At 41.9% G+C, this 22,227-nt stretch overlaps 1 protein-coding gene across 11 annotated transcripts in view; it reads right to left on the bottom strand.

Annotated features, from left to right (window-relative positions):
• Nucleotides 1-5,798, bottom strand: part of CLIP1 (CAP-Gly domain containing linker protein 1) — a 116,748-nt gene extending 110,950 nt beyond the window's left edge. For 4 of the 11 annotated variants that reach the window (XM_027566891.1, XM_027566894.1, XM_027566889.1 and 1 more), the window contains exon 1: nucleotides 5,694-5,797. The gene's annotated coding sequence lies outside the window, so the exon portion shown is untranslated. Of the gene's footprint in view, nucleotides 1-5,693 lie in introns of all 11 variants that reach the window. The other 7 variants (XM_027566896.1, XM_027566899.1, XM_027566893.1 and 4 more) reach the window with 3 other exon arrangements.
• Between the last annotated feature and the right edge of the window lie 16,429 nt (nucleotides 5,799-22,227).

Here is a 22,227-nt window from a genome sequence, read left to right on the forward strand (position 1 = left end):
AAAACTAAATACATAAAATATTAAAATCTATATAAAAATACAGATCCAGCCATAAAGACTTTTTTTTTTTTTATACTAAGCAGGCCCGACCCTGCTTAGCTTCCGAGATCAGACAAGATCGGGCGCCTTCAGGCTGATATGGCCGGGGCCCATAAAGACATTTTTTAAGTATAAAGAAAAAGATTAGAAGGATATACTCTAAAACACTGAAATAATTTTCTCTGGGCAGTAGAATTATGGATAATTTGCTTTTTTCTCTGTCTTTTAATATGTGTGTTTATATCTTATACACTGAAATCACATATTATAGGATGGCTAGTATATGTTATTAAAATGCAAAGGTCCTTGTAAAACTGGTATGCAAGGCGAAAATAAACCCGAGAACCTCAAAAAAGTAATCACTTCACTAGAAAACGTTTTTTAAAAATCTAAATTTGACTGATTCTAGAATCTCAATGTCGAAACTCAAGCAAGCCACATATGCCTTACAACAGAAATTAGCAATACACTTTTTTCCAGTCACCCATGTGTGTGAAAAAACACTTAGTGATAAAAAGTTTTCTTTCACTTAAGCTGTAAAAAATATAAAATAAAATTACCCTGCCTATAAAGTTTATTTTTCTATAGTCTGGAAAAGTAGAGTCTATGTATCTTCCTTCCTGCCTTAAGTTACTAGAATGTAATATCTCCAGTAAGAAATCATTCTATGGGGGAAACCAGATAAACAAAGAAGGCAGGAGATCAAAAGATTTGATTGAAATATTTTAAAGAAAATTTCCCTAATATCTCATCTTTCCTGAAAAGACAGGGAAAAAAAGTATGCCAAATATTTTAGTGTTCTACTTGACTAGGGATCTGTAGAACCAGGGAGGGGGGAGAAATCTATTAAAGTTGCCTTCCGTTTTACATCAAACCCAAATTTTGGATGATCTGCACGTCCTGAACATCTGGATCTTCAGGCCTTTAACTTCAGAAAAGATACAGTAAAACAAGCACTTGGCAATTTTAAGTGTAAAAAATGGGCAGAGTTAAAACTGGGATCTAATCCAAGCTATACTTAGACATAAGTAAGCAAAAGAGAATACAAATACCAAAACACTTAATTCAAGTCAGAAGTATATTAGACCTTATGCTTATATAAAACATTAGGGCAGCGAAATGCCTGTCTGTAGTCTCATTAGGATTCCTAAGAAGAGGCAGATGAGAGTATACTTCCCCAGGGAAAGAGATATAGGAAAGGGTTCCCAATAGGGATTCTGTAATAGGACTACTACTTTTCTAAGATTTTGCAAAGACTACTTTTAAGATTGTGTTGCTGAACCCCCATAAGACAGACAATCAAAAAAACAGACCCACCCATTGAGTTAGTGCTCGTGGAATCTGTCTTTCTGTAAGTGCCAGATGGAGATCTGAAAAAAAAAAAGCTCTTTACTAAATGTGGCCAAGATTCCTTGGTACTTGGTGCCAGGGCCAGGATATTAACCCAGATGTCCTAGCCAAATTCAAGGTTGGTTAATTACAGTCTGCCAACCCACCGGGAAAAAAAAAAAAGGCTCTTCTGTTCCCGATTTGAAATCTGAAGAGGTCACTCTTGAAATTCTTACACAGTACCATCAGTCAATATGTTTTCCCTTAAAAGTGCATTGTAACTCAAGTGCTGATTTAAAGCATATGGATTCCTTGAGTTCCATTTACATGGGAAACATACATTATGTATATTAAAATACATATATAAGATGCTATATTAGTTTAGAACCTCCCTAAACAGTCATCTAAAAAATTCATATTGAGACTAATACCATCACTGCCTTCCAATTAAGATTGAAGACACTTAAAGGCTTATATCAAACACAGATTTTGAATCATGAATCTTTTAAGACTAAAAAGGAAGGCTTTGCTGCCAGGAGCATAATTCCAGGAAAACGCAATATATGCAAATGTCAGTTACAGGGTCTCCCAGGACTGAGCAAAAATCCTGCATACAAACAGGAAAGTATATTCTCAACAGCAAGTCTGAACATCAAGTACTGGTCTGGCCTTTCTGCCAGCCACTTACTTAAGGTTTCATTGCCAATATAGTCTGCGCATTGCTTAAAATAATATAAACTAAGGTTCAATTTCTAGCTCTCTATTCACTGGCTGTGTGGCCTTTAAGGCAAGTTAGTGAAATTCTTTAAGCTTTACTTCCCCCACATCTTCAACTTTTTCTTCAACAAAATCGCTAGTATCATGGCACAAAATTCTTTATCTTTCACTATTTTAAAATATTTTAGGGACTTCCTGAGTGGTCCAGTGGCTAAGACTCCAAAGCTTCCAATGGAGAGCAGGGGCCTGGTTCAATCCCTGGTCAACGAACTAGATCCCACATTCCATAACAAAGACCTAGCACAGACAAATATGTACATAAACAAAGATAAATATTAAAAATAAATTAATATTTTAATACATATGTATTTAATACATATTTAAGGACTACAACCTTAAATTATCTAGCCCGTCCCAAGCTCCTGCCTCGGGACCCTTGCAACTGATTCCCTGGTATGATCTTCCCTCGGGGATCAACATTCCCTCACTTCACCTAGATCTCTATTTAAAAGCCATTTTCTCAGCAAGGTCTCCTCTCATCACCCTATCTAGAATTTCCGTTACCCTACCTCTTGTCTCCAAAACTTGTAGTATTTAGTCTTAATATGTATCACTTTCCAACATACAATAAATTGTATTAACATGGTTACTGTCTGCCTCCCCTACCTGAAGGGAGTTCCAACAACAGGGCTTTCCCTTTTATTTACTGCTGTATCACCAGCACCCAGAACAGCAACCAGCACACAATAGGTGCTCAATAAACACCTGCTGAGTGAATTCCAAATGAGACCTCAGTACAGCCCACATACAGGTGCACCACAGCCCCACGAACTCCCTCTGGGGAGACTACCACACACTACAAAAAAATGCTGAAAAAGAGAACTTACTGGTTTGCAGTGATTACAACAGTGTCCATTCTTTATATTAGAGAAAACAATCGACTTCCCACGTCATTTGTACAAGGAAGAGGAGAGAGAAGCTGATAATTCAGATAAAGTGGAAAAATAAACGAGGTGAAAGGCTCGTTTTAGTTAACATTGCATAAAGTTTTCTTTTAATGTTAACAAGTAGTAAGCCATCTTCCTATGACTTTACTACACTACCTTCAGTTTTGTTTTGTTTTGCCTTTTTCTATAAAACCAGTCCTGGGACTTCCCTGGTGGTCCAGTGGCTAAAATTCTGTGCTCCCAATGGAGGGGACCCAGGTTCGACCCCTGGTCAGGGAACCAGATCACACATGCTGCAACTAAGACCTGGTACAGCCAAATAAATAAATATTAAAAAAATAAAAAACAATCCTCAAATTTATGCACCTCATATTTTCAATTAACTGAATAATAAATATTGACTGAACACACAGCACTCTGCAGAATTCTGTAGAGGGTACTATAAAGTGAAAGTCAAGGTCCTTGAAATATACATATAGATATGTATCATATACATATGTATACATACACACATACACACAAATAGCTTGAGATAGATACACACAAACTCTGGGAAGAACAGAAATACATCTGTAATAAATAATGAAGAACAGGCCGCCAATATATGACCAATTCAAAAGTGCCTACCTTTTGTGGAGCACAGGAGGACCAAGCCCCCTCTTACACACCATGATTTGGGTTTGGAATGCCAACAGAGACAGAACTTAAAAGCAAGAGTCAAACATTACTTGCTTAAGTTCATATGCATTCACCGATCACAAGGGATGGGGCAGACTCAATGTTTGACAATAGGTTAAAAAAATTTTTTAAGGTCAATGAGAAAAGCACCAAATTCCAAACTTATAAAGAACAGAAACCAGATCTGCCTATGTCTCTCTCACTGAAGCACAAGTAAGTGCTTAAGCAATTGTTAGGGGAAAAAAAAGAGGGATGGGCGATCTTTATCTTTAGACAGAATACCTTCACAGGGTCCACCCAGTTTGTTGTTCACCCTTTTGAACTAGGCCTAGTGAGAAGCCTAAGCTGTACCTTACCACTTTCTCTGAACCTCAGAAACTCAGGACCAGCCCTTGGCCAAGTAATCACCCACTGTCTTTGCTTTAAGGAGGGCAGACTTGCTCCTTGCAGGAGAGTCACTATACCAATTACCAAGCACCAGGAGTCAGAATACCAGAGCTTAAATCCTGACACTACCACTTATCAGCTATGTGACCCTGAGCAAGGTTCCTGACCTTTCTATGCCTCTTCTGTAAAATGGGATAATAGCACTGAATAGCACCATCACTGGGCTAGGTTAATTGAGACAAAACACATAAAAGACCTGCCCAGAGCTTGACCACAGGAAGCCCTCAATAAATGTTAATATTTCCAGAGAAAAATGCCCCAAAACTGAGGAGCAACATATACCTGAGGATTCTTGCAAAAGGTTATTATTACACCCCAAATCCTAACAGACCTGGTCTCTGGACTTGTACATATTATAGGTAACAGTAGTAATCAATGGGAAAAGAAAAAAACACCAGCCAGGACCACAACCATAAAAGCAGCAGCAGTAACACTAGTCCTGAGCTCTTACCGGCCAGGAACTGTCCTAACCTGAAACAGGAAGAAGGCAAGACTGCTGAATCCAACAACAACCAAAAAAGGCAGCATATATTTTCCTCCACCCTCCTTTTTAAACACGTTAATTGGCGCCCAGGTTTTGCTAAAAACAGGTAACTAAAGATTACAGACTTAACGTGTAATTTCTTCATACCAAAGAGGTGGGGCTGAGAAGGGAGGAAGGGGGTGGTGCTCGGTCCCTGCCAGATGGAAAAGCCACATGAAGTGGAGCAACAGCGGAGTTGAGGGTTTCTCCGCGGATCAAAAACCACAATTTCTGAAGCACAGGACCTCCAAAGGAGGGGAATCAGGAGGCTCTGCTTTGAAAATAACCTCTGAACAAGTGTCATCTGTCTCCGGAGCCAATCCCCTGACGAAGCAGAAGGTTCGGGTTACGGGGCAGCGGTGTTATTTCGGAAATCCCTGTCAATCTTGTCATCCACCTTCTCCAAGAATCACAGTCCCATTCGTGGGGGGTGGGGTGGGGGACAAAAGCCACGGCCGGCCGGGCCCCGGGCCAGCGAGGCCAGCCCGCCGGCCGGCGCCCGCCTCGGAGGCCACGGCCAGGGTGCCCTCCATGCCGGCTCGCGGGCACCGCTGCCGCGGGCCCGAGAAAGGCTAAGGTGACCGCCGGGGCAACAGGTCCAGCTGGGCCTCGGCACCCCGGGGGTCCGGCCCGCCGCCCCAGGACTGAGGGGAGCGAAGAGGGGCGCCAGGGAGGGAGCGGCGCCTGGGGCGGCGCAGGGGCAAGGAGTCCAAGCTCCATCTTGAGGCGGGCGGAGGAAGGGAAGGCCGGGCTCGGCGCTCACAGGGCCGGCCACTTTCCGGCTCCGGGGAGAGCACCCCCAGGGACCCCTGGCCTCCAGGGCCATCTCTCCGGGGCCGCCCGCGGCCCCACGGGGATGGCCCGGTGCGCGGGACTCGTTCCTCCCTCTTGGATGCCGGGCCCGGTCCCGCCGGCCCCGATCCGGGCGGGCAGGAGCCGGTCGGGCAGGGAGAGAAGGGAAAGGTGAGGAGGGGATGGGGAAGGGGAGAGGGCCCGCGCCGCGCCCCACTCACCGCCGCCTAGGTCGCCGCCAGTGGCCACCACCTGCCCCACTGCAGAAGCAGCAGCCGCGCGGCCGCCGCCTCCCGCCTCCCGGCTGGTCGGCTCCGGGCGGGGGAGAGCGTGACGCGCCGCCGCGGGGCCAGGAGGGCGCGCGCCGCCTGCAGAAGACGCCGCGGCGGCTCCTCCCAGCGCGCTCCGCCGCCGCGCCCACCGCGGCCAGCCCCGCGCTCCGAACCTCGCGGCCGGCACCCGGCAACCTGCGTCGGGCCCAAACTACCCCCCCACACACACACACCGCCTCCTCTTTGTCTGCACCCGCCGCGGCTGGAGGCGAACCCCCAAACTCCCGGCGCGCCCGGCGTCCCGCCCTCAGATCCCAAAGAGGACCGGGTCAGGGAGGAAGGTACCGGGGAAACCCATGAGGCCTGTGCCAAGGGGCTTCTCATCATCTCGCTTCACTCCCCATTTTCTGAAAGTGTGCCCAGAATTTGCAAGCCACACCCGATAGATCCATTCAGCCTGATCACCCAGCCGGTTGGTTTAGAGCTGATTTTTTTTCCCCCTCCTAGACCCCCAGGGTGAGAAACCCTTTGAAACAAGCTAGGAGGATCGGCCAACAGCTGGCTAAGTTTCAGGAGCACCCTCTTCTGCCCTCCTTGCCCTCCAGGGAAGACTCGGGATGAGGAATCCCTGGGGAAAACGCTGAAAGGCGCTGCCTACAGCAGGTGAAGCTTGGGAAGGACCGTCTCTACTCTCCCTTTCCCTCCAGGGAAAGACGGAAGCACGACACTTGCTCTATTACTTTGAGAAAAGCCTTTTATTCGCCCTAGCCATTTGCACTGAAGCCCTGGTTAAGGTCCTGGACCTCCCCCCCTCCCCCCGCCCCCCACCGCCCCTCGAGGATCTCCTTTAAAAGCTTTTGAAAGGAACTGGAGGAAAGCATCAGCAGCCTGCTCCGGGCTGGTGCAGCGGAGGGCGGCCAGCATTTCGCTCCCATGGACCATGGCAACCCCAGAAGCTTGGCAGCTCCTGGGAGAGGAATTTGCAGCTGTCAGTGGAAACCCAGGATTTTGCAGCGACTCAGTGGTGGACAGGGGGCCGGGGGCTTCCTCCTCCTCTCTGCTAGAAGGGAATAATCAGGAGGGTGACCCCTTTGCTGACCCTTATTCAAAGCACCGGTGCTGCCTGGACCAACAGGCCTGCACAGAGCAGGGGCAGGAAACTACATTGAAAATGCATGGAGTTCTGAACAAACAAGAAAATTCATCTGCTGGCCCCTCGCCTCCAGTCACCTTTAAAGACACAAAAATTCTGTCTCTTAATTCAACATGGCATTAGTTTGCAAGTCTTGAAGCCAAACTGTGGTAGCACCTTGATAGTATGCAGTGGCTTCCATGGTGGCTCAGATGATAAAGAATCTGCCTGCAATGCAGGAGACCTGGATTCGATCCCTGGGTTGGGAAGATCCCCCGGAGACGATAATGGCAACCCACTCCAGTGCTGTTGCCTGGAAAATTCCATGGACAAAGGAGCCTGGTGGGCTACAGTCCATGCGGTCACAAAGAATCACAACTGAATGACTAACACACACACACACACACACACACATTCCTAATCTGGAAGGCACACCTTCCTCTCTCATCTGAACATTTTTCAGCTCTAATACACAACCTATGTAATCAGAGATGCTATAGAAAGAGGCACAGACCACCGTTAATTGTGGGGTACAAATATAAACATTTTGGGGGACTTCCCTGGCCATCCAGTGGTTAAGACTGCACTCCCTTTTCAGGGGGTGCAGGTTCAAATCCTGGTCAGGAAACTAGAGCCCACATGCCGCATGGCACAGTGAAAGCAAAAAACAAAACATGTTTTTATCTTTTTCCCTCTACTCATTCTCCTAAGCCTATCTTTATTTCTAAATGCCTTTATTTTCTTCATTCTGGACTGTTTTTTTTTTATTTTTTTGCATTAATTTTTTGTTTTTAAAGTATTATATCAAAATAGTAACTGTCTTGACTACTGAGTTTTTGGTGCCCCCTTAAATTTTGTGACCAAGGCCTAGTCCCAGCCCTGCAACCTAGGCACTGACTATGTTCAATCCCATGATTTGGCTGGTGTTAGGATAAAAGAAGTTTCTCAGTTCTGTTTCATAAAAAGCATTCACATTCCACTTTCAGAGATTTCAGAGCTTAGCCACTGAGTTTTATTTAATATATGTCTGCTGTAAAATTATTACAACTCAATTGACTCTTGTCAATTGTTTGGAAGATGGAGGGAAATGGCAGAAGTTGAAAGCCAGTAGGAGCTCCCAGATCTTCATTTTACCAAGTGGGGAAATCATTAAATACTTTTTGGGGGTAAAAAAAATAAATAAAGGTTAACTCATAACATTAGGGCTTCCCTGGTGGCTCAGACAGTAAAGAATCCACCTCCTATGCTGGAGACCTGGGTTCAATTCCTGGGTTGGGAAGATCCCCTGGAGGAGGACATGGCAACCCACTCCAGTATTCCTGCCTGGAGACTCCCCATGGACAGAGGAGCCTGGCGGGCTACCGTCCATGGCGTCAAAAAGAGTAGGACATGACTGAGTGACTAAGCACGTATCATTAAATTATCCCATAAGAATAACCACAAATAGTGGTAGACCTGTGTGAAGGGAAAGAGGTAGTAGCACTTTAGTCATATCACAAAGTCAATAGATAATGTCTATAGATGCTAAATAGATAGCAATAGAAGTATACTTTTACATACATGGAAGTTACTGCCTGAAGAACTGAGGACAAAAAATTAATGGTGTCTGTGGAACAGGGTTGGGGGGGATTCGCAGAACAATGTTACCTTTCATTAAAAACTCTGATGTCCTTTATTTTTTAAAATGTGCATGCTGTACTTTCAGTTCACTTCAGTTCAGTCGCTCTGTCATGTCTGACTCTGCAACCCCATAAACCGCAGCATGCCAGGCCTCCCTGTCCATCACCAACTCCTGGAGTCCACCCAAACCCATGTCCATTGAGTCGGTGATACCATCCAACCATCTCATGCTCTGTCGTCCCCTTCTCCTCCTGCCCTCAATCTTTCCCAGCATCAGGGTCTTTTCAAATGAGTCAGCTCTTCGCATCAGGTGGCCAAAGTATTGGAGTTTCAGCTTCAACATCAGACCTACTAATGAATACCCAGGACTGATCTCCTTTAGGATGCACTGGTTGGATCTCCTTGCAGTCCAAGGGACTCTCAAGAGTCTTCTCCAACACCACAGTTCAAAAGCATCAATTAATTCTTAGGTGCTCAGCTTTCTTTATAGTCCAACTCTCACATCCATACATGACCACTGGAAAAACCATAGCCTTGACTAGATGGACCTTTGCTGACAAAGTAATGTCTCTGCTTTTTAATATGCAGTCTAGGTTGGTCATAACTTTCCTTCCAAGGAGTAAGCGTCTTTTAATTTCATGGCTGCAATCACCATCTGCAGTGATTTTGGAGCCCAGAAAAATAAAGTCAGCCACGGTTTCCGCTGTTTCCCCATCTATTTGCCACGAAGTGATGGGACCAGATGCCATGATCTTCATTTTCTGAATGTTGAGCTTTAAGCCAACTTTTTCACTCTCCTCTTTCATTTTCATCAAGAGGCTCTTTAGTTCTTCTTCACTTTCTGCCGTAAGAGTGGTGTCATCTGTATATCTGAGGTTATTGATATTTCTCCCGGCAATCTTGATTCCAGCTCAAAAATGACAGAATGATCTCTGTTCGTTTCCAAGGCAAACCATTCAATATCACGGTAATCCAGGTCTATGCCCCAACCAGTAACACTGAGGAAGCTGAAGTTGAACAGTTCTATGAAGACCTACAAGACCTAGAACTAACACCCAAAAAAGATGTCCTTTTCATTATAGGGGACTGGAATGCAAAAGTAGGAAATCAAGAAACACCTGGAGTAACAGGCAAATTTGGCCTTGGAGTACGGAATGAAGCAGGGCAAAGGCTAATAGAGTTCTGCCAAGAGAATGCACTGGTCATAGCAAACACTCTCTTCCAACAACACGAGAGAAGACTCTACACATGGACATCACCAGATGGTCGACACTGAAATTAGATTGATTATATTCTCTACAGCCAAAGGTGGAGAAGCTCTATACAGTCAGCAAAAACAAGACTGGGAGCTGACTGTGGCTCAGATCATGAACTCCTTATTGCCAAATTCAAACTGAAACTGAAGAAAGTGGGGAAAACCACTAGACCATTCAGGTATGACCTAAATCAAATCCCTTATGACTATACAGTGGAAGTGAGAAATAGATTTAAGGGATTAGATCTGATAGACAGAGTGCCTGATGAACTATGGATGGAGGTTTGTGACATTGTACAGGAGACAGGGATCAAGACCATCCCCATGGAAGAGAAATGCAAAAAAGCAAAAATGGCTGTCTGAGGAGGCCTTACAAATAGCTGTGAAAAGAAGGGAAGCAAAAAGCAAAGGAGAAAAGGAAAGTTATACCCATTTGATGCAGAGTTCCAAATAATAGCAAGGAGAGATAAGAAAGCCTTCCTCAGCGATCAAGGCAAATAAATAGAGGAAAACAATAGAATGGGGAAGACTAGAGATCTCTTCAAGAAAAATAGAGATACCAAGGGAACATTTCATGCAAAGATGGGCTCAATAAAGGACAGAAATGGTAGGGACCTAACAGAAGCAGAAGATATTAAGAAGAGGTGGCAAGGATACACAGAAGAACTGTACAAAAAGATCTTCACGACCCAGATAATCACGATGTGTGATCACTCACACTCACCTAGAGCTGGACATCCTGGAATGTGAAGTCAGGTGGGCCTTAGGAAGCATCACTATGAACAAAGCTAGTGGAGGTGATGGAATTCCAGTTGAGCTATTTCAAATCCTGAAAGATGCTGCTGTGAAAGTGCTGCACTCGATATGTCAGCAAATTTGGAAAACTCAGCAGTGGCCACAGGACTGGAAAAGGTCAGTTTTCATTACATTTCCAAAGAAAGATAATGCCAAAGAATGCTCAAACTACCACACAATTGCACTCATCTCACACACTAGTAAAGTAATACTCAAAATTCTCCAAGCCAGGCTTCAGCAATACGTGAACCGTAAACTTCCAGATGTTCAAGCTGGTTCTAGAAAAGGCAGAGGAACCAGAGATCAAATTGCCAACATCCGCTGGATCATCGAAAAAGCAAGAAAGTTCCAGAAAAACATCTATTTCTGCTTTATTGACTATGCCAAAGCCTTTGACTGTGTGGATCACAATAAACTGTGGAAAATTCTGAAAGAGATGGGAATACCAGACCACCTGACCTGCCTCTTGAGAAACCTGTATGCAGGTCAGGAAGCAACAGTTAGAACTGGCCATGGAACAACAGACTGGTTCCAAATAGGAAAAGAAGTATTCAAGGCTATATATTGTCACCCTGCTTATTTAACTTATATGCAGAGTACATCATGAGAAACGCTGGGCTGGATGAAGCACAAGCTGGAATCAAGATTGCCAGGAGAAATATCAATAACCTTAGATATGCATTACTTTAATTTTTTTTTTAAGTATTTAAGGTCCTCAAACAAATGAATTTAAGAGTGTAAGGTCTTCAAACAAATGAATAGAGAATATTCTCTGCAAAGTGATGCGTGTCAATAGTTTCTTTCTATACAGCTCTTTAGATTCACTCTTTCTCTGACAGCTTTCTGTTATTACCTGTTCTACTCCACCCCTCCTAGCATGTAACTTTCAAGAGAGCAAGGATGATTGGTTCATTGCTCTTAGCTGCATCCCCAGAATATACTTGGTTCATAGTAGTTTGGTTTCCTAAAGGATTTAGTGTAAGACTTCAAGTGCTACATAACTAGGGACATTTTTCCAGTATTTTGTCTTCATTTTTTAAAGAACAATAGGTGTTCATTATTTAAATTAAAACAAGCAAAATGAAGAAAACAAAACAATTATAATCCCATATATCCAGAGAAAATTACTATAAACAATGGTTCTAAATTCATTCATTACTGTTTATTTTGAATATTTCACTAAGGCACAAATAGTCCTTATCGCCATTCAGAAACAATACTTAATATAAAATAGTGGTTGAAGAGTAGTTTGTAAATTTCTGAAAGATGTGAGGATTTATATAGCTTTTAAAATGGAAAATGAAACAAAAGCTGTCAAAACAAGAATACTCTTTTGATTAAAAGTAAATTTTTTTCTTTCTTTTTTTTCTTTTTTTAAGTTCCTGAACTGTAACACATATCAATTAAAAATGTAAATTCTTCAGTTACAAAATAAATTAGTCATGAGGATATAACATACAATATGGTGACGACAGTTAGTAATACTATACTGCATATTTAGAAGTTGCTGAGAGAGTAAATCTTGAAAGTCTTCATCACAAGGAAAAAAAGCGTTTTTTGCAGCTGTGTCTGATGACAGATGTTAACTAGCCTTCTTATGGTGATCATTTCATAATATATACAAATATTGAATCATTTTTATACTTGAAATTAATATTATATGTCACTTATACCTCAATAAAAATTTATAAGTGTAACTCCTAAGAGATAGTCCATAATTAAAACAATATTTATAAAGAAGACACAGGAATTCATTTTTACTATGCTATTTTTTAAATCACATCTATTTTTATTAGCATTGTTTCAAAAACCAGAGTCAAATTAATTTCATTCACTCATCCATCAAATATTTACTGACCTCCTAGTGTGTCCAGGCACTGTTCCAGGTATTAGGGGAGCACAGCAGTGAAGATTAAGTCCCTACCCTTCAACCTTGACTTTTACTGCTCTGTGGTTTGCTAAATCAAGGTGGGATAATCACTGTTCCATGAATTTCACAGGTTTTATGTTCAGAGTGGATATAATGCACCAGACCATACTCCCTGTCACTTTCATTCAATTGCTAAAAATGTAAAGATTTACAATGTCGTATACAAAAAAAATGTTTAACCTTGGTGTTTAAAGAAATATTAATATTTCCTTGCAAAAGTATTACGTGCTAAGTAGCTTCAGTCGTGTTCAATTCTTTGCGACCCTATGGACTGTAGCCCTCCAGGCTCCTCTGTCCATGGGATTGTCCAGGCAAAAATACTGGAGTGGGTTGCCATTCCCTCCCCCAGGGGATCTTCCTGACCCAAGGATCAAACCTTCGGATCTTACCTCTCCTGCGTTGGCAGGTGGGCTCTTTATCACTAGCACCGCCTGGGAAGCCCCAGGGTGAAAGTCATTCACTTATGAACTACTCTTTGCGACCCCATTGACTGTGGCCCACCAGGCTCCTCTGTCCACGGAGTTCTCCAGGCAAGAATATTGAAGTGGGTAGCCATTCTCTTCTCCAGTGGATCTTCCTGACGTAAGGATTGATCCCAGGTCTCCTGAATTGCAGACAGATTCTTTACCATCTGAACCACCACAATTGCAGGCGGATTCTTTACCATCTGAGCCACCATGGAAGCCCAAGGTGCTGGTTCATTTAATCAAAAAATAACTAATCCAGCATCTTCCTTGACTGTCCAGTGGTCAAGACGTCCCCTTTCAAGGCAGCCAAGTTCAATCCTTGGTTGGGGAGCTAAGATTCCACATGCCTTGTAGTCAGAAAACCAAAACATAAAACAGAAGTAATATTGTAACAAATTCAATAAAAACTTTAAAAATAGTTCATGTCAAAAAAAGAGAAAAAAGTCTTAAAAAAATAAAAACGACTAATCCAGAGCAAGACAGTGTCTTAAACCTCAAAGAAAAGAAACCAAAAAATAAATCTCACAACACAACGAAGCATTTGGACTATTTTGGACTGAAAATTAATTTTATCACTGAAACCAATTAAGACTGTCTGCCATATCTACTTTATACAAAAATGCTGATGATGGTGGTTTTTTGGAATATTTTGTAAAGAAAAACAACGAAAGAATGACAAACCGCTAAATTTAAATTCAGAGATCACTTCTCAAGGAGAACCATCTGTGACTACAAAAGCCGTATTGTACCCATTCAGTTAACAAAGAACAATATCAGTAGGGTACCACGCATCATGATGTAAACTGTATTTAGGGCCTTCTAAATAGACTACTGCTTTGAGAGCATGTACTTTCATGATGAGGGGGTTGAAAAGATGACTTATAAAGTTCCTATCACAAACATTTTAAAAATTCTGTGACTTCTATCCAGTGAAGCAAAACATTTGTGAAATCAGTGGTTGATGCAGCAGTTTTAATCTAATGCAACAAATATTTGTTGAGTACATGAAAAGTTGATTCTGTCTGCAAAAAAAAAAAAATCAAGTAGACTCAGACAAATACATGTACACATAGGTTCACAGAAACACTATTAACAATAGCCAATAGGTGGAAGCAAGTCAAATGTCCATCAGTAGATGAAAGGATAAACAAATTGTGATACATATGTACAATGCAGTATTACTCAGTCAAAAAAAAAATGAAGTACTGATGCATGCTACATGAAAGATGGAAGGCAAAAGGAGACCAGGGCAGCTGAGGATGAGATGGTTGGACAGCGTCACCAACTCAATGGACATGATCTTGGACAAACTCTGGGAGATAGTGAGAGATAGGGAAGCCAGGTGTGTACAAAGAGTCGGACATGGCTTAGCAACTGCATAACATGCTACAAGCTGGGTGAACATCGAAAACATTATGCTGGGATAAAGAAGCCAGACACAAGACGTCACATATTGTCTGACTCCATTTATATGATATATGCAGAAAGGATATTTATATGAGATAGCCAGAAATATCTAAGGCCATAGAGACAGAAAATAGATTAGTGGGGATTAGTGGGGGAGAGGCAAGTTGGAATCAACTGTTTAATGGGTTTATGTCTCCTTTTGGGGTGAAAAAAAATGTCTGGAACTAGATAGAAGCAGTTGTGGCATACTAAATGCTACTGAATTTTATACTTTAAAATGATTAATTTGGGGGACTTTCCTGGTGGTCCAGGGGCTGGGACTCTGAGCTCCTAATGCAGGGGGTCTGGGTTCAATCCCTAGTCAGGGAACTAGATCTCACATGCTGAAACTAAGACCCAGTGCAGCCAAATACGTAAATATTTTTAATGATTAATTTTATCTTATGTGAATAGTATCTCAATAAAAATACACATATAAATAAATGAAAGTAATAAAGATTTTAAAAAAAGACAAATGGAGAATATATGAAAACCAGGTAGGTGAGAGATTTTAGAAAAGAGATTTTTTAATTGGAAGGATTAAAGTCCTTCCCCGGAGAAGGCAATGGCACCCCACTCCAGTACTCTTGCCTGGAAAATTCCATGGACGGAGGAGCCTGGAAGGCTGCAGTCCATGGGGTTGCTGAGGGTCAGACACAACTGAACGACTTCACTTTCACTTTTCACTTTCATGCACTGGAGAAGGAAATGGCAACCCACTCCAGTGTTCTTGCCTGGAGAATCCCAGGGACGGGGGAGCCTGGTGGGCTGCCGTCTATGGGGTCGCACAGAGTCGGACATGACTGAAGTGACTTAGCAGCAAAGTCCTTCCCAACTCTAATATTCTATTATTTTAAAAATTGAGCCTCTTTCTTAGCGTTCAATCACAACTGTGTTAGATCGAAAAAGTCCAACTGTACAAAAGAGACCAAAATTAAATTTGAACTATAAATTAAGGAAATGAGTACCAGGAATTGTCAGCCACTGCCAGGGCTTGTCGGAGAAGGCAATGGCACCCCACTCCAGTACTCTTGCCTGAAAAATCCCATGGACAGAGGAGCCTGGAAGGCTGCAGTCCATGGGGTCGCTGAGGGTCGGACACAACTGAGCGACTTCACTTTCACTTTTCACTTTCATGCACTGGAGAAGGAAATGGCAACCCACTCCATTACTCTTGCCTGGAGAATCCCAGGGATGGGGGAGCCTGGTGAGCTGCTATCTATGGGGTCGCACAGAGTCAGACATGACTGAAGTGACTTAGCAGCAGCAGCAGCCAGGGCTTGTATTCCAATAAAATGACTAAATCTCATTTAGATACCTTGTAGAAGGAAAGACTCAAACCAAACAGCCAGATTTGGGCTTCCCTAGTGGTCCAGTGGTTGGGAATCTGCCTACCAATGCAGGGGACACGGGTTTGATCCCTGGTCCAGGAAGATTCCACATCCCTTGGAGCAACCAAGCCTGTGTGCCAGAACTAGTGAGCCTGTGTTCTAGAGTCCGTGCTGCCCGACAAGAAAAGCCACTCTAACTACAAAAAGCCCTCTCACAGCAACGAAGACCCAGTACAGCTAAAATTAAATAAATAAATAAATAGGCAGATTTAGTATGTTCCTCATTCTTACATCCCAGAAATACTAGTTTTTAATTGATTTCAAACAAAAAATACTAGATTAACTAGTTTATTTAACTCATGAGTACTAAATTAACTGATTTCTTGCCTCACCATCTGTGTGGGTATGTGTGTCTGAGTATTATTTTTATTACATGTGAAGAGATCAGGAAGAAAGAGAATATGGTATCAAAGAAATAGAGAATGCTATACTTCCATGCTTGGGAGTTGATGGGGGAAAAGATCAGGAGAACAGGTGAGGAGGCAGATCCACAGGCTGAGATCTGGAGGAGGGAGGTGGGGAGTGGCCTCCAGAACAAGGCTGTTTGTCTCTACTCCGCATTTGAGAGTCTGGAAGAAAACCCTCAGGCAAGGTGGTAGCTCTATGCCAACGTTGTTAAGAAGATGGGCAGCAGGGTCAGGCATAGCCAAGATCCAGTTTGCACTGCTGGGCCTCCCTTAGGCATGAGTGGCTGGTTGGGAGCTTTCTGTGCCTGTTCTAGGACCCACTGTGGCAGAGACTCAGAGGTGCTAGTTGTGCCAGTAACAGGAGGGGTCTGCTGAGTCATCAGGAGAAGGTGCCGAGTCCTGACCGAGCCAAGAAAGAGCATATGTTAGGAACAGACTCCAAGCAAACACTCGGACACAGAGCTAGGACTGCTTCCCTCAAAGAGCTCAGCTGTGGCTGACATCATTGATTGCCCGCCGGAGATCAGAGCTCTCCCCTCCCGTGACTTGACAAACCCCAGTCATATCTGACATGGCAACATGCCCAACAATTAATGTTCAGTTACACTTTTCCTAGCAAATTAGGCTAGAGGTGCTTCTGGGAAAGCTTTTGCTTCTCCAATAGATGGAGACAGACACAGATGTGCTATCTGGAGCCAAAGCAGCTATGTTGCCATCCTGAGGTAGTGAACATGGACAAAAGCCAGCAGGCCAAAGTGTCGGAGCAGAAAGATTAAAAGGACAGAATTCCTCTCCTAGAAAGAGCACTGTTTATCTGGGGCAAATATTTGAGAAGAACAAAAGTAGAGCTGCTTAGAACGAGAAAATAAATATTTGAGGGCTAACGGACTTGTTTGAAAACGAACTTTGTGAAGAAAACAGAAGTGGCTGGTGGGGATTTTTATTGTTACTATATGTTGTGTTTAACTGTGTTTTACTCCAATTTTTTAAGAAAATGTATATTTTTATGAATTTGAATTGGCTTTAAAGGGAAAGCCCTGTAGTCCTGAATCTGGCTGCAGTGTAGACATGGGCTGAGGGGAAACCAAAAGTTGGTTATAGGAGTTTTTCCTTAGTGAAGAGTCCTCAGATGACACTTGCATGCTCTGTAATGTATAGTCCATATATAAATAATGTATGTAATCCACATGAGTAATGTATGAATCCATGCGAGTAATGTACGTAATCCATATAAGTAATGTATGTTCCATATATGAATACAAGCACAAGTAGAATTTTCACATACAAGTCATCTCATTGTTCTGGACTTTGCCAGATAAGGTAGTTTATCATATTTTTATTTAACTTTTTGCATACCTAGAACGATCTCAGGTTGAACACTAATGCCAAGCATATAAATTATTCATTTTTTAAAAATTTATTTATTTTTTAATTGAAGGATAATTGCTTTATAGAGTTTTGTTGTTTTCTATCAAACTTCAACATGAATCAGCCAAAAATTATTCATTTTTAAAATAATTTTTTCTTTTTATACAATTTTAAAGGTTGCTTTCTATTTAAAGTTATTACAAAATATTGACTATATTCCCTGTAAGCCTGTTACATTCAATAGTTTGTACCTCCCACTCCCCCACCCCTAGATTGCCTTATGCCCCCCAAAGTATCTGCTTCATAATCACTCAGAATCTACCCCCCCGTTTCCCCAAATTGGAATGTCATTTGGATCCTAGGCAGCAAGAAGTAATAAACGTCCACTTCCCCTTCTAGGACTTAAGCGTTCCAGTTCAAAGCTATCGTAAGAGCAACTGTTGTATTTGAATAATCATCTCACCAGTCAAAATGGTTAGAGTATTTCATCAACCTTCCCAAAATGTTAAGGATGATAATTGCATGGCGGTGATTCTCATGTTGTTATCCTCCAGAAAAGATTCCATAATTCAACAAGCTTATTAAAAACCTCTTTTCATTTCTTAAATTATTATTGCGTGCTAAATTGCTTCAGTCATGTCCAGCTCTTTGTGACCCCATAGACTGTATAATGTTCTAGGCTCCTCTGTCCATGGGATTTCCCAGGCAATAATATTGGAGTGGGTTGCCATTTCCTTCTCCAGGGGATCTTCCCAACCCAGGGACCAAACCTGTGTCTCTTCTGTCTTCTGTAATGACAGATGGGTTCTTTACATGAGCACCATCTGGGAAGCTTGGGCTAAATTATCATTACTCTCTCAAAACCATAAGCTGGTGTTACAGCTTATCACCTCGCATCCATTTCCCCCATATGTCCACCAAGCCCTAAGCCTTATAGAATCTTTTTGGCGTCTGAAGTTAGTTTCCTATGCGTTGTACCACAGTGTGTTTTCACTTTGTAACTATGCGAAAACCATAAAAGCAAAAGTTGGCGTCTTTGGTGAGAAAGTTAATTTTAGTTTAGAATGTTCCTTTTGTCATTATGGAGCAAGGCTTCAAGCTGCTAATGTTAATTCTCCTCCCTGTGTTTATTTCAAGGAACTTAAGTGGGAAAGAAAATTAGTTTGTTTTTTTTCCCATTATATAATCTGTATACAGTGCTTCTGGTCTGGCAGTAAAATTACAAACATTAGCAGCAGTAACAACAACAAAACACACAAAAGCACGCATGCACGCGCACACACACACACAGGCTTTAAACTTAAATGCACAGAGTCATAAGGCCGATTTTATCTAAGTGAATTTATTCACATATGATATCGCCTTCAGAAAACAGAGCCAAAAAAAAGAAAGAAAGAAAGAAAGAAAACAGAGCAAATGAAGATGTTCAAGTTGTATTGCTCAAGAGGAAAAGGTACAATCTCTTCCCAACAGACACCTTTTACTTTCCGGCTACTCATGCCTGTAAAAAGCTGCATTAGAGGGATTCCCTGGCAGTCCTGTGGTTAAGACATTACCTACCAATGCAGGGCGTGTGGGCTGGGTCCCTAGTTGGGGAACTAAGATCCCACATTCCTCCAGACCAAAAAATCCAAAACATAAACCAGAAATGATATTGTAACAAATTCAATAAAGACTTTAAAAATGGTCCCCATCCAAAAAAAAAAAAAAAAATCTTAAAAAAAAGCTGCATTAGAAAACTACCTCCCAAGAAAACCAGCCTGTTATATTTTCCATGTCTTCCAGCTATAAATACAACCAGCATAAAAACAAACAATAATGCCCTGCTTTAGATCTCTGCTTCTGAATAGCACAGGCTAATTACTTGCTATAATACTGTGTCCTTGTGAGAACAGGAGGTAGAGTATTATTATCCCCATTTCACAGATTAAAGAACTAAGACCATGTACGTTAAAAGCTCAAGGCTACTGGAGTAACTGAAGGCTGAAACTCAAAGAGTTCATAGGCCTTCCTCTAAATTGATGACTGTGCTTTTCAGCAGACTCTCGGCAACTGTCAGGTTGAACCAGGTGAAATTGCTGGCAATCTTTTCCTATGTGTTAGTAGCTTAGTCGTATCCGACTCTTTGCAACCCCACGACCTGCCAGACTCTGTCCATGGAATTCTCCAGGCAAGAATACTGGAATGGATTGCCATTCCTTCTCCAAATCTTTTCCTGTAGCCATTCAATGTATCTTCCTGTGTGGATTACTGCTTTATGTCTGTTACCATTATTCCATTGGATTGTCTTTAATTTTTTAATTTGATTACAGAGGTTCTTTATATATTCTGGAAATATATGTTTGTATATATGTATATATATACTCTTTACCCAATCTGTGGTCTATTTTTTTCAGTTTTTGAAAATGCTGCTTTTCTTTTTTTTTTTAATATTTATTTATTTATATTAGTTACAGCATGAGGGTTCTTATTAAGTTGATAAAAAAGTAATTGCAGTTTCAGACCATAATTTTTAAATCATTATAACTAGGCTCAAACACATTTTTATTAATCAAAATAGGAACCATTACAATCAACATATTTTTGCCAACAAGAAATAAGTTTGTTTTTTTCTGTGGCATAAAAATCCATGCTTCAGGATTCGATGAACTCTTGGAAAGCTGCTTTCCAAGACCAAATTTCTGCATTCTGTTGGTTGTGGAAGTTATTTCCCCTGCTAAAAGTTGTCAAGATGCTTGAAGAAGTGGTAGTGTGTTGGGGAGAGGTCCGCTGAGTATGGCAAATGAGGCAAAAGTTGTAGCACAGTTTGTTCAACTTTTGAAGTGTTGGTTGCAGTTCAACACTCCACCAACAGTTGTGGAGAAAAATTGGCCTTATTCTGTTGCCCAGTGCTGGCTGCAGGTATTGCAGTTGTTGGTGAGCGCACTGATTTGCTGAGCACACTTCTCAGATGTAATGGTTTTGCCGGGATTCAGAACGCTGTAGTGGATCAAACAGGCAGGAGACCACCAAGCAGGGATTGTGACCTTTTTTTGGTGCAAGTTTGGCTTTGGGAAGTGCTTTGGAGCTTCTTCTCGGTCCAGCCACTGAGCTGGTCATTGCTGGCTTTCATATAAAATCCACTTTTCATCACACATCACAATTCAATCAAGAAATGGTTCATTGTTTCATAGAATAAGAGAAGATGACACTTCAAAGTGATGATTTTTTTGATTTGCAGTCAGCTCATGAGGCACCCACTTATCAAGACTTTCACCTTCCCAATTTGCTTCAAATGCCATGTGACTCTACATAGAATGGTCAATGTTGAGTTATTTTTTTCTCATGTAGTTGTAAGAGGATCAGCTTTGAAGATTGCTCTCAAATGGTTGTTGTCAACTTCCAGTGGCTGGCCACTACCCTCCTCATCTTCAAGGCTCTCGTCTCCTTTGCAAAACTTCTTAAACCACCACTGCACTGTTCATTCATTAGCAGTTCCTGGTCCAAATGCGTTGTTGATGTTGCAAGTTGTCTCCACTGCTTTATGACCCATTTTGAACTCAAAAAAATTGCTCAAATTTGCTTTTTGTCTAACATCATTTATATAGTCTAAAATAAATATGAAATAAACCATAAGTAATAAGTGATTAGCAAAAAAATAAAGTGAGAAATGCACATTAAAATGATATATAACATAGCCACATTTATTTAAGAATGTATTCCAATATCACAGTTCAAGAATGTAAAACCGCAATTACTTTTGCACCAACCTAACCATTGGAGCATGTGAAATCTAGTTTCCTGATCAGGGATAGAACCTGGGACCCCTACTTTGGGAGCATGGAGTCTTAGCCACGGGACCACCAGGTAAGTCCCTGAAAACGCTGCTTTTCAATGAACAAATGTTTTTAAGACTCTTGTTCACAAAGTATTTTGCCATGCTCATGCTTAGTCACTCAGTCGTGTCCTACTCTTTGCAACCCCATGGACTGTAGCCTGTCATCTCCAGGGAATCTTCCGAACCCAGGGATTGAACCTGGGTATCCTGCATTGCAGGTGGATTCTCTATTGTCTGAACCAGAAAGCTATATTTTCTTATAAAAAAAAAAAATTTAAGGGCTTCCCTGATGGTTCAGTGGTAGAGAATCTGCTTGCCAGTGCAGGAGACATGGGTTTGATCCCTGACCCAGGAGAATCCCCCATACCTTGGAGCAACTAAGCCTGTGTGCCGCAGCCACAGAGCCCGTGCTCGAGAGCCTGGGAGCCACAAACACCAAGGCCATGTGCCCCAACTACTGAGCCCCCTAGGGCCTGTGCTCTGCAACGAGAGGCCACTGCGGTGAGAAGCCCTTGCCCCAGAACTAGAGAGTAGCCCCCACGTACCGCAACTAGAGAAAAAAATTTGCACAGCAACTAAGACCCCATACAGCCAAAAATAAATAAATGAATTTAAGTTTTGCTTTTCACACTAAGACTTTATTCTCCTGGGATAGATTTTTAGGTATGATGTGAGGCAGGAAATCAAAATTGTTTAATCTTATTAACAATATAAAATTATATACATAAAACTTAGTTAATATTTATGGGTACTATATAAAAGTTAACATATATTACATAATACATGTTATATATATTAACTTACATATAAATATATATTAACATGCATATAGATTCACACATACTATTTAGCTAA

The sequence above is a fragment of the Bos indicus x Bos taurus genome, chromosome 17 (genome assembly GCF_003369695.1).
Source record: "Bos indicus x Bos taurus breed Angus x Brahman F1 hybrid chromosome 17, Bos_hybrid_MaternalHap_v2.0, whole genome shotgun sequence".
Lineage (NCBI taxonomy): Eukaryota > Metazoa > Chordata > Mammalia > Artiodactyla > Bovidae > Bos > Bos indicus x Bos taurus.